Here is a 9923-nt window from a genome sequence, read left to right as displayed (position 1 = left end):
TAAAATCAGCCATTATCCATTTACCCAGTCTCCGATTTTTTGTGTGTAGGTGTCTGCTTGAAGAGATCCAGTGTAATTCCTGGCATATAAAAATATTCAATAAGTATATATTAGATTAAATTCTATTTAATTGATTTGTGCAATTTGCTTTTTCTCCAGTTCCAGTAGTCCAAAATACTACATATTATATTATTATTTTTAGTTTTTTATTCACATTTTCAAGTCAACATTTTAATTTTCCATAATATAAATTCAGTTGATGTTTATTGGGTTACTAGAAATAATCTACTTTCACATATAAAAATGTGAAGTTCTATCACATTGGGTGGTTAAAAAACAGCTATTATGTGCATCCAATTAATGTTATTTCTATAGCCTAAGACCAGCTGTCCACTTACACACTGATAAAGTAGTAAATTTAAATAATTAACACAGATATTTTAGGGAAAATAAAATGCTTAAGCTACAATGCCAAGCATTTTGTTTAAATATCTTTGTTTTACTTATTCGTGGATTTAGGATATGAATGTCCTTCAGTGTACACACTGAATGCCTTTAATGTCTAGACAGATTAGTAAAATGATTCCTTTATTTATTTATTTGTTATTCATAATAAAATCATTTTTATTAATATACAAGAGGCCTGGTGCACGAAATTCATGCACGGGGGTGGGTGTGTGTCCCTCAGCCCTGCCTGTACCCTCTCCAATCTGGGACCCCTCGAGGGATGTCCGACTGCCCGTTTAGGCCTGATTAAACGGGCAGTCGGACATCCCTCTCACAATCCAGGACTGCTGGCTCCCACCAGGATCAGGCCTAAATGGGCAGTCGGACATCCCTCTCACAATCCAGGACTGCTGGCTCCCAACCGCTCACCTGCCTGCTTACATGATTGCCCCTAACCACTCCCCTGCCAGCCTGATTGACACCTAACTGCTCCCCTGCTGGCCCGATTGCCCCTAACTGCCCTCCTCTGCTGGTCTGGTCACTCCTAACTGTCCTCCCCTGCAGGCCTGGTCCTTCCCAACTGCCCTCCCCTGCTGGCCTGATTGCCCACAACTGCCCTCCCCTGCTGGCCATCTTGTGGTGGCCATCTTGTGTCCACATGGGGGCGGCCATCTTTGACCACATGGGGGTGGCCATCTTGTGTGTTGGAGTGATGGTCAACTTGCATATTACCTCTTTATTATGTAGGATAGTATCCACAAAGAAAGGACATCAATTTTGAAATTCTTTTATATTTCCAGGTTCAAATAAAAATAGGCATTAAAATATGATTTCAACATACAGCAACTACAGTATTCCCTTCACTTTTTACCACATTGCATGAATACCTCAGTCCAACTTCCTCTAAAAGGCTATGTTCTTTAAACTCTTGAAAGATTATTTTATTTACTACTGTGCCCTGAAAAGGAGTATGTTTATTATTCAACAACTAAGTTGGGATTATTTTTAAGGGATATCTGAGTAAGAAACAATGTGTATAAAACACATAAACAATGAATATTGAAAATGTAACAGAGAAGGGGTGAGGTAGAAAATACCAAAATTAATTTTGCCCAACAGTTTAATTCACTGTAGCCTATTATATAAAATATCAACAAAACTAACTTTGAATTCTCAATTTATTACATAAAATGTATATTTTTGTTAAAAAGTAAAATAATTAAGCCTTATTTAGGCTAAATGCAAGGCTTCCTAATAACATAATCATTTTATAATGATTTAAAAGAGTATCAACATTATATCCTGAAAAACATAATGCTGAAAGAAACATGGTAGAGGCTCATTTTATGAAATCCTGTGCACATATGCATGCACATACACACATACACTCTATAGGTTCCCATCAGTATCTAAAATAAACTAAGCATGAGTACATAATGATGTTTCCAACTCTTGTCCATCATCACAGCCATTCTGGCCTCTTCCCTTTGTTTATCAAACGCCAACAGTGAGGCACTTGGCTCCCACTATCTGCGGTCTATTTGCTTAATTGTTCAGCCCAATATACACATATAGCATTAACCCATTCTCCTATGGAAACTGTATCAACTAGAGTATAGTGCTTATGTGCAGTTTGTGTTATCAAAAGCTTTCATAGACACTACTCGTCCAAAGGTACTTAGGTCAAAGTCTTACCCACTCCCTGTCAGTTAGGTGTTTTCTTTGTTTGTTTGTTTGTTTTTGTGTTTTTTTTTGTTTGTTTGTTTTGTTTTTATGTGTGTGTGTGTGTGTGTGTGTGTGTGTGTGTGTGTGTTTTAATTGCATATGTTAAAGTTCACTCTTTTTTCTGTGAAATTCAAATTTTGGAACATTTTGGCAAATGGACAGTGTTATGTATTCATAAGTAGAATATCTCTTAGAATAGCTTCAGAACCTTAAATGTTTCCTTTTGAATCCTTGCCTCAAAGCTATATAAAAATATAATTATTTTTTTTTACTTGTGGCAAAGATTTTAGTTTCAGAGTCAGCCATCAGAAAAATTTAGTTCTTAATCTAATATTTACATAAAATTATTTTATTTATTTTTCATCTTATAATAAATTTAGTAAAATATAATTATGTTAAAGTTGAAAGGGGAGGCTTTTTGAATATTTTTGTTGTAAAAATGGAGATGCAATAATAAATTGCAATAGACTGTGATTTGATGTAGTCAAAATCTATAATAGATTTATTTCTAAAAATTATCTTGCTCAAAAATTTAATGGAATTTATTAACATATAGATTATGTAGGTGAGTTTTATTGCTTCATTTGATTATGTTAATAAATATATTTTTAAAATTTTAAAAATAAAGTAATTAGATTTATTCTGTAAAAAAATTTTATAAATGTCAAATAACATGATATAGTATTTTTTTCTTTATTCATGTAAATCAATATACCTCTTGAACATTTGTTTTGTTCCAAACACTGTCTCAGGTGTTAAAGATAAAACAGTAAGTAGAAAAGTATTCCTCATCTTATAAAGTTATCAAAAAAAGAGAGCATTTCTGTAAGATTATTTCATTAGTGATAAGAACTATAAAGAAAATTAAGAGTGAGTGATATAGAATGGAAGGTACAACAGGGCCTTATTAGCTTGAGCACACAGGGTAGATCTCTCTAAAGAGTGTCGCTCTTGATTTAAGACTTAATTCAATGACAAATGTAGTAAAACAAATCTGGGAGGAAGCAAATCTAGGAAAAATAAAAATCTAAAAATACATGTAACAAAATTAGTGTGTCTGTGTTCCTATTTTACTCATGACCATTAACATAACAGACCACTTTCTCCTTCGCCAAGATTCTCAATGTGCTATTGTCATGTTTTACTTGGAAGTTTTAAGACATTTTGAAAAGAAGAAAAAGTTTTGCACAGTTCATAATCATAAATAAGTGAATAAACTTTAATGAGCTCCTCTTCCACTGTGTTCAGGTAGATCATCTGATGCACGAGGCTCGGGGTGACCCTTGGTGGGTTCCACACGGGAGTCCATGCATGAAGTACAGAGAGGGCTCTCCATGTAGTTTTGTTACATAGTGAAAAGCAGACAGCAAGTCAGTCCACAGATGAAAGGAGCATCTCAGCATGAGCAGGCAAGATTGGCTTGCTCTGTGCAATAAGAAACCACCTGGCTTGTTACTGACTGCACTGGGCTATGTTTATGTCAGAGCAGCATACTGATGTGGATTTTAAAAACACAGTTTAATTGTTGGATACTTATTTTAGTGCAAGCAACAGTCTCTAACTCCCAAACTACCTTAGATAGCTCTTGCTCCTGAAAGAAAAAAAGAAAGAATTGAATATAAATTTATACTTTGGTCTTTTTTGTTTAAGAAATAAAACAAACTTGGATATACAGTTACTTATGTTTCCATTGTTATTTAAAAGCACATCATGATAATAAGCACAGAAGTTTTTAATACTGATGTGCCTATGTATTAGCTTTTTAAAAATATAGATCTCTGGAAACCACCCAGATTTACTGAAACAACCTCCAAATGTGGTTCTTCATGAAAACTTTCTAACATGTCTCATAAATGCTTCTACTGTGCAGAAATGAAGTCAACCTGTATGTTTTATACCCATCCAGGTAAGAATTCTATGTGATCCACTAAGATATTATCCATTAAACAACAAAGTTACAATTAATTAAGTATTAAGGATTTGCAATGCCTAAAAGTATGAATGGTACAAACGTAGTATTTCACATGAAATTCCCTTGGTGTATCTTATTTTCTGACACATGTTCATTGTGGTATGTGAACAGGTCAATACTGTACTTGTTCCTCCAGCAATGACATGGTTCAAATGAATTCGTTTGTGGTGGTTTATTAATGCTGTACCCATAAGTATACAACTAAGGCAAGCTTTTCTAACCAATGGAAACCAAAAAAGAGATGTGTGGGTTTTTTTGTTTTTTTTCTTTGCTTCATCAATCACCAAGTTATAAAAGGACTGCAATTCAGAGCACTTCTGTAATGTTGAGAAGGCTTATTTTACTTTACAATTATACTAAGTATGCTACGAGGAGTGATGTGTTGGCACAGTTAAAAGGATATACTGTGGAGCTGCTCCTATAAAGTATTTACTCTGCCACACTCCAGCTATGTGATACAAGACACAAGTCTCCATCTTCCACAAAGCATCATGTTTGCCCCACACAAACTCTGGTCAATGAAAATATATTATGTTGTAGAGGAAAAGCAAGCTCATTAATTGACGCTTAGATAGGTCTCTAATTAGCAATAACTAAGCAAATATTAGCCTCTAACATAATAATTAGTATTTATAAATTGATTGGGAAATATAATCATATGTAGGGTGGGGCAAATGTAGGTTTATAGTTGTTCATATGGAAAATAATACAATAATTAGTAAATAATAATACAAGAATAAACTGCGTTTCACATACTCACAGCTGTAAACCTACTTTTGTTCCACCCTGTATGCTTTGGAGAGAGACCTTGGTGTGATACTGAATACTGCAGAAAGATATGACAAGTTCTTAGTTAATTGAAAGGAAATTTACTACAGTGAACTGTGTGTTGTGGGAAAAGTCCAGAAATTTTCATTAAAAATATCAAAATGGAAATCAGGAATATAAGGATATAAAAATCTCAGAACATTTAGTGAAAAAAATTAAAATAATATATTTCACATTCCATGAGTGAAAAATGTTTATAACCACAAAGTTTATAATACCAGAAATAAGAAATAAATTCATATTAGTGAAGGACAAATAGTTAAAATACTGATGAGTTTTGAGAACTAGAACTTAAAACAGGAATAAACATAGGAGAATAAAATACTCTCCATATAAGAAAATTATTAATAAAAATATTTATACTTACGACACAGTGGTTGAAGACATGCAAAAAGTCAATGTATAGATTATATTAAATCTTCCTCTTTCTATATCAACTATATAGTATTAGTATTAACTACACTGTGGATTTCTGTCAAAACATTGACTTAAGGAAAGATGATGGACAGATATGAAAGAGCAAAGTGCCATTTTTTTTCAACAAAGTAATTCTTAATTTGATTAAACTGATTGAGACAAATGCCTAAAGCATTGTATTCAGAATGAAATACAAGTAATACTTCAGTCATTTAAAATTCATAGAAGCTATTATTCCACCACCATATGATCTGTCTTGGTGAATAGTCTATGTGCCCTTGAAAGGCATGCATACTGCTTTCATGGGTGTAGTTTTCTATGTTAATAAAGAGAATTTTGCTGTTAGTGTTGTTTATTTTTTCTGTAGCCTTACAAAATGTATTTCTTCTTATTCTATCATTTACTGAGAGGATATTGTTAAAATAATTTGCTGTAATTGTATATTTATCTATTTCTCCCTTAATTCTGCCAGCTGTTTACTGCATGATTTTCAGTGCCTGTCATCTGTTGCATATATGCTTAATGTTGTTATGTATTCATAGGATATTGCTAATTTCATTATTATGCAATCCCCATCTTTTCTTGTCATGGTCTTTGTCATAAAGTCGACTTTGTCCATTGTTATCATAACCATACCAGCTTCTTTATGATTACTGTGTGTGTGGTAGTTCTTTATTTTCCCTGGTTCTTTTGAAACATATGTTTTCAAATTGCCTAAATGACAGAATATGATTTGGCTTTGCTCCTTCATTGCCTTTTCATTTGGGCGCTCATGCAATTTATGCTCGGTTAGATTGTTTGTGATAAATTTACCACAGTGCTCATTGTTTTCAACCTTTCTCTCCTGTTTCTGTTCTCCTGCTGTTCTTTTGTCTTGCCTTCTTCTGGGTTAATTAAATAGTTTCAGTGTCCAATTCCATTTTCTCTGTGCTTTCTTATCTATGCTTTAGTGTTCCAGTAATAGTGTTTGAGGCTAATAAAATGGGTTATTTGTGTATCAGACTCTATTTTGAGGTATTTTTCTATCTTGTCAAATTTCACATTAAATATTACAAAATTCTGACCTCACCTTCCTCTTCACTCTTCATCACTGGCATTTCTTATTTCCTACCTGAAATTTCCTAATTTTCTTTTTAACATTCCCACTTTCTAAGCATAACAACCTTAGTATGACATAAAACTATATACCTACCTTCTTATTTTTGTAATGTTTTCATATAGCTTATTTCTACATATGCTATAAATCTCATTTACAATTTTATAAAAATTTCATGGAACAAACATTTGCCTTTTTCACACATTTTACAAAGAGAGAGCACCAGACTTTTATGGATGCCCACATATTCATTAATTCCTTTTTGTAGGTCTGAGTGCAATAGGTGGCCTTTCTCTCATTCTTAAGGTACACTGATCCTCAGACCATGCAGGGAAGCTGGGCTGGTGACCAATTATGTCAGCTTCATTCAAATTTAAGTAATATTCTCATGCACAGGCCTCTAAGTCACTGATTATTTTTATTCAGTGATTTTCGGCACAGACCCTCCTCGATTCCCCAACCATTATTCATCTGCCTTTAAGCTCACTGATTTTGTACTGGCATGTTCACTCAGAGGAAAAAAAAATGTTTTAAGATTTTGTATTGACTTTCAGAGAGAGAGGAAGAGAAAGAGAGAGAGAGAGAGAGAGAGAGAGAGAGAGAGAGAGAGAGAGAGAGAGAGAAACATCAATGTGAGAGCTAAACATAGATTGGCTGCCTCCTGCATGCCAATGTGAGAGCTAAACATAGATTGGCTGCCTCCTGCATTCTTGGTAATGGCACATGCCCAGGTTGCAGGCTCCATCCCTGCAACCTGGGCATGTGCCCTTACCCAGAATCGAACTTACAACATTTCCATGTATGGGACAAGTCCCAACCAACTGAGTCACACAGGCCAGGGCAACTCATAGAAATTTGTGTTTCAATTACTTTCCTTCCTGGTTCTAGAATTTCCATTTGGTTTATCTTTTTATTTTATATTTATCTGGTTTCTCTTACCAATGTATTTATTAAAATCGTTTTATTTTATTTATTTTTTAAATAAAATTATTTAAAACTTTCAGTCTTCTAAGTTCAACACCTGAAACATGGTGGGTGTAATTTCTACCAATCATGAGATTAGTATGAATTGCAATTTTTAAAATTTGCATGTCTAATGATGTTAGATACTGAGCATTTTAAATTATGCTTTTAAAGTATTCCATCTTGTTTTATCCTCAGAGAGTGATGGTGTTTGTTTTTTAGGAATTCAGATAGTGTCTGAAATGTGCAGGTGAGTGTGCAGGGTAGATCTAGGGAAACCCTGAGACATTTCCGAAGCTGCTCTGAAGTTGGCAAGAGGCAGCGCCATGGTGTGTCCCCTGCACATCCTGGTGGGGCTGGGGTCCCAGCTTTGTCGGGATGGGGCTAGAATAGGGCTAATTTAATGCAGCCATTCTGAAGAGTAGAAAACCATCTGGAGACTGAGTTTGAAAATGAGCCAGACACTTTTTATTCCCCCTTGAAACGTCGTTGTTGTAACTTAAAGTGACTGAAGGACAAATTATATTTATTCAGACGGGTATTTTGCAGTTTCTCAAAAATGAACAAAGTGAGCTGCACTGTCACTCTAAAGAAAATAACTGACAGTGTTTGTTTTCACTGATATTATGGGAGATATTTGAAGCAGAAAAGTAAAAAGGAGAAAGAGAATTTTGAAAAACTTTTATCTGCAACCAGAAGTTTGACACCTTTCCCAAACTGCTATTTCTTGTGGGAGCCAAAGAGCTATTAGGAATGGGAGTAGTTTACACTGTGTAACATTTGGAAGATATCCAAAACTCATTGAGCCAATATTTTACTCAGTATTGCAAAACCATGTATGGGGGAAATATTTATTGATATGGTCCCAACTTTTCCTTTGCAACTAGTTTCTAAGAAAACAATCACTTTTTTTGGGGGGGGTGGGGGATGGGGAATAGAAACAAAAATGAATATCTAAGATCATCAGATAAGTATATTTCCCCCCTTTAAAATCACATATCTGTGTCAAGTCATGTTTTCCTTGTATATTTTTACCAAACATTATCTCAAATCAGACTAAACAAAGAAGTCAGATGTGAGAATTCAGCTGACTTCTATTTAGCTATTCACTGAAGTCATGCACAAAAAGGTAAGACAGTACCCCTCTTCTCATTACTCTCAGTTTTGTTTTGGAAAATATAATTAGTTTCATAAAATTAAATTGTCTACATTTCTATTTAGTGTACTATTTTAAACAGATGAATAAGTAACTGTTTTTGAAATGTTTCAGTTTTAATTTTGAATAATGCAACTCTTTGTGTCTCAGGTGAATGCAGATGGTGTGGTAAGGAGCGGCTCTCTGGGAGGAAAGAGACAGAAAACCACCATCCACTGACCTAGGGCTGCCTCATCTCTGGTCAGTGTCAAGTGCCCCCACTCAAGCCTGCTTTAGGTGTTATCTGATAAGCCCTAGGAGGTTATGCCTTGCTCATTTCTAACCCAGCCTGTGGCCAGGAAGCCAGCTACCTTTCACACAGCTAACTCCTCTCTGGTACCCACTGCACATGCTCCGCAGCCTCAGCTGGCCCAGGCTTTGATCTCTGCCTCCTTCATTCAGCAAGACTCCTAAGCTCTGCGCATATTCCAGTTTACTGTTTTCTCTTCTTCTGGGCAGGAAATTGCTCTGAAGCAGAGAACTGAATGAAATTCATCCAGGTATTACTGACATGTGCAAATATTAGCCACTAGCTAAAGCCCATTTATTCATCTACTTTGCCTCCTTTTACAGTTGATTTTAGGGCGGGTAATTATCTGAGATCTCCAGCATATGTCACCTTTTTCATTGAAAAGTTTATATCTGGTGCCTACCCCCATCCTTATAGCATTATATTTTCAGAATCTATTATCAAATTATGCATGTATATATGCATAAAACACACAGCTAAACAAATAAGACAACAATGAGCCCATATTTATTAATGTGATAGTCTCTCTGGGTCTTTCTCTAACTACAAAGGAGCAATTGGATTGGGAATGTCAAAGACGATTTTCTGTGATTTACATTTCTTAACTGAGGTAATAATGTCAATACTGTAAAATCCATTTTTTTTTTTTTAAATCTGGAACGCTTCTCGAATTTGTGTGTCATCCTTGCACAGGGGCCATGCTAATCTTCTTTGTATCATTCCAATTTTAGTATATGTGCTGCTGAAGTGAGCATTAAAATCGATTTTTTAATGTCTAGTTGCTTAGGATGTTGAGACTCATAGAGCCAGGTACCCACCAACAGTCAAGATATGATCATTTTAATCTATCATTTCTATCCTATCTAATAAAAGAGTAATATGCAAATTGACCATCACTCCAACACACAAGATGGCTGCCCCCATGTGGTCAAAGATGGCTGCCCCCATGTGGACACAAGATGGACGCCACAAGATAGCCAGCAGGGGAGGGCAGTTGGGAGGGATCAGGCCTGCAGGGAAGGGCAGTTGC

General features: G+C 35.1%; 1 non-coding gene across 1 annotated transcript; it reads right to left on the bottom strand.

The window, feature by feature from the left end:
- Window positions 1–9541: 9541 nt before the first annotated feature.
- LOC114230049 (U6 spliceosomal RNA) lies at window positions 9542–9648 on the bottom strand. Its single transcript, XR_003615906.1, has one exon. It is a non-coding gene; the product is annotated as a U6 spliceosomal RNA (small nuclear RNA).
- Between the last annotated feature and the right edge of the window lie 275 nt (window positions 9649–9923).

The sequence above is a fragment of the Eptesicus fuscus genome, chromosome 12 (assembly GCF_027574615.1).
Source record: "Eptesicus fuscus isolate TK198812 chromosome 12, DD_ASM_mEF_20220401, whole genome shotgun sequence".
In the NCBI taxonomy this organism is placed as follows: Eukaryota; Metazoa; Chordata; class Mammalia; order Chiroptera; family Vespertilionidae; genus Eptesicus; species Eptesicus fuscus.
Note: the sequence above shows the minus strand (reverse complement) of the source record. Positions and strands in the feature narration are given on the sequence as shown.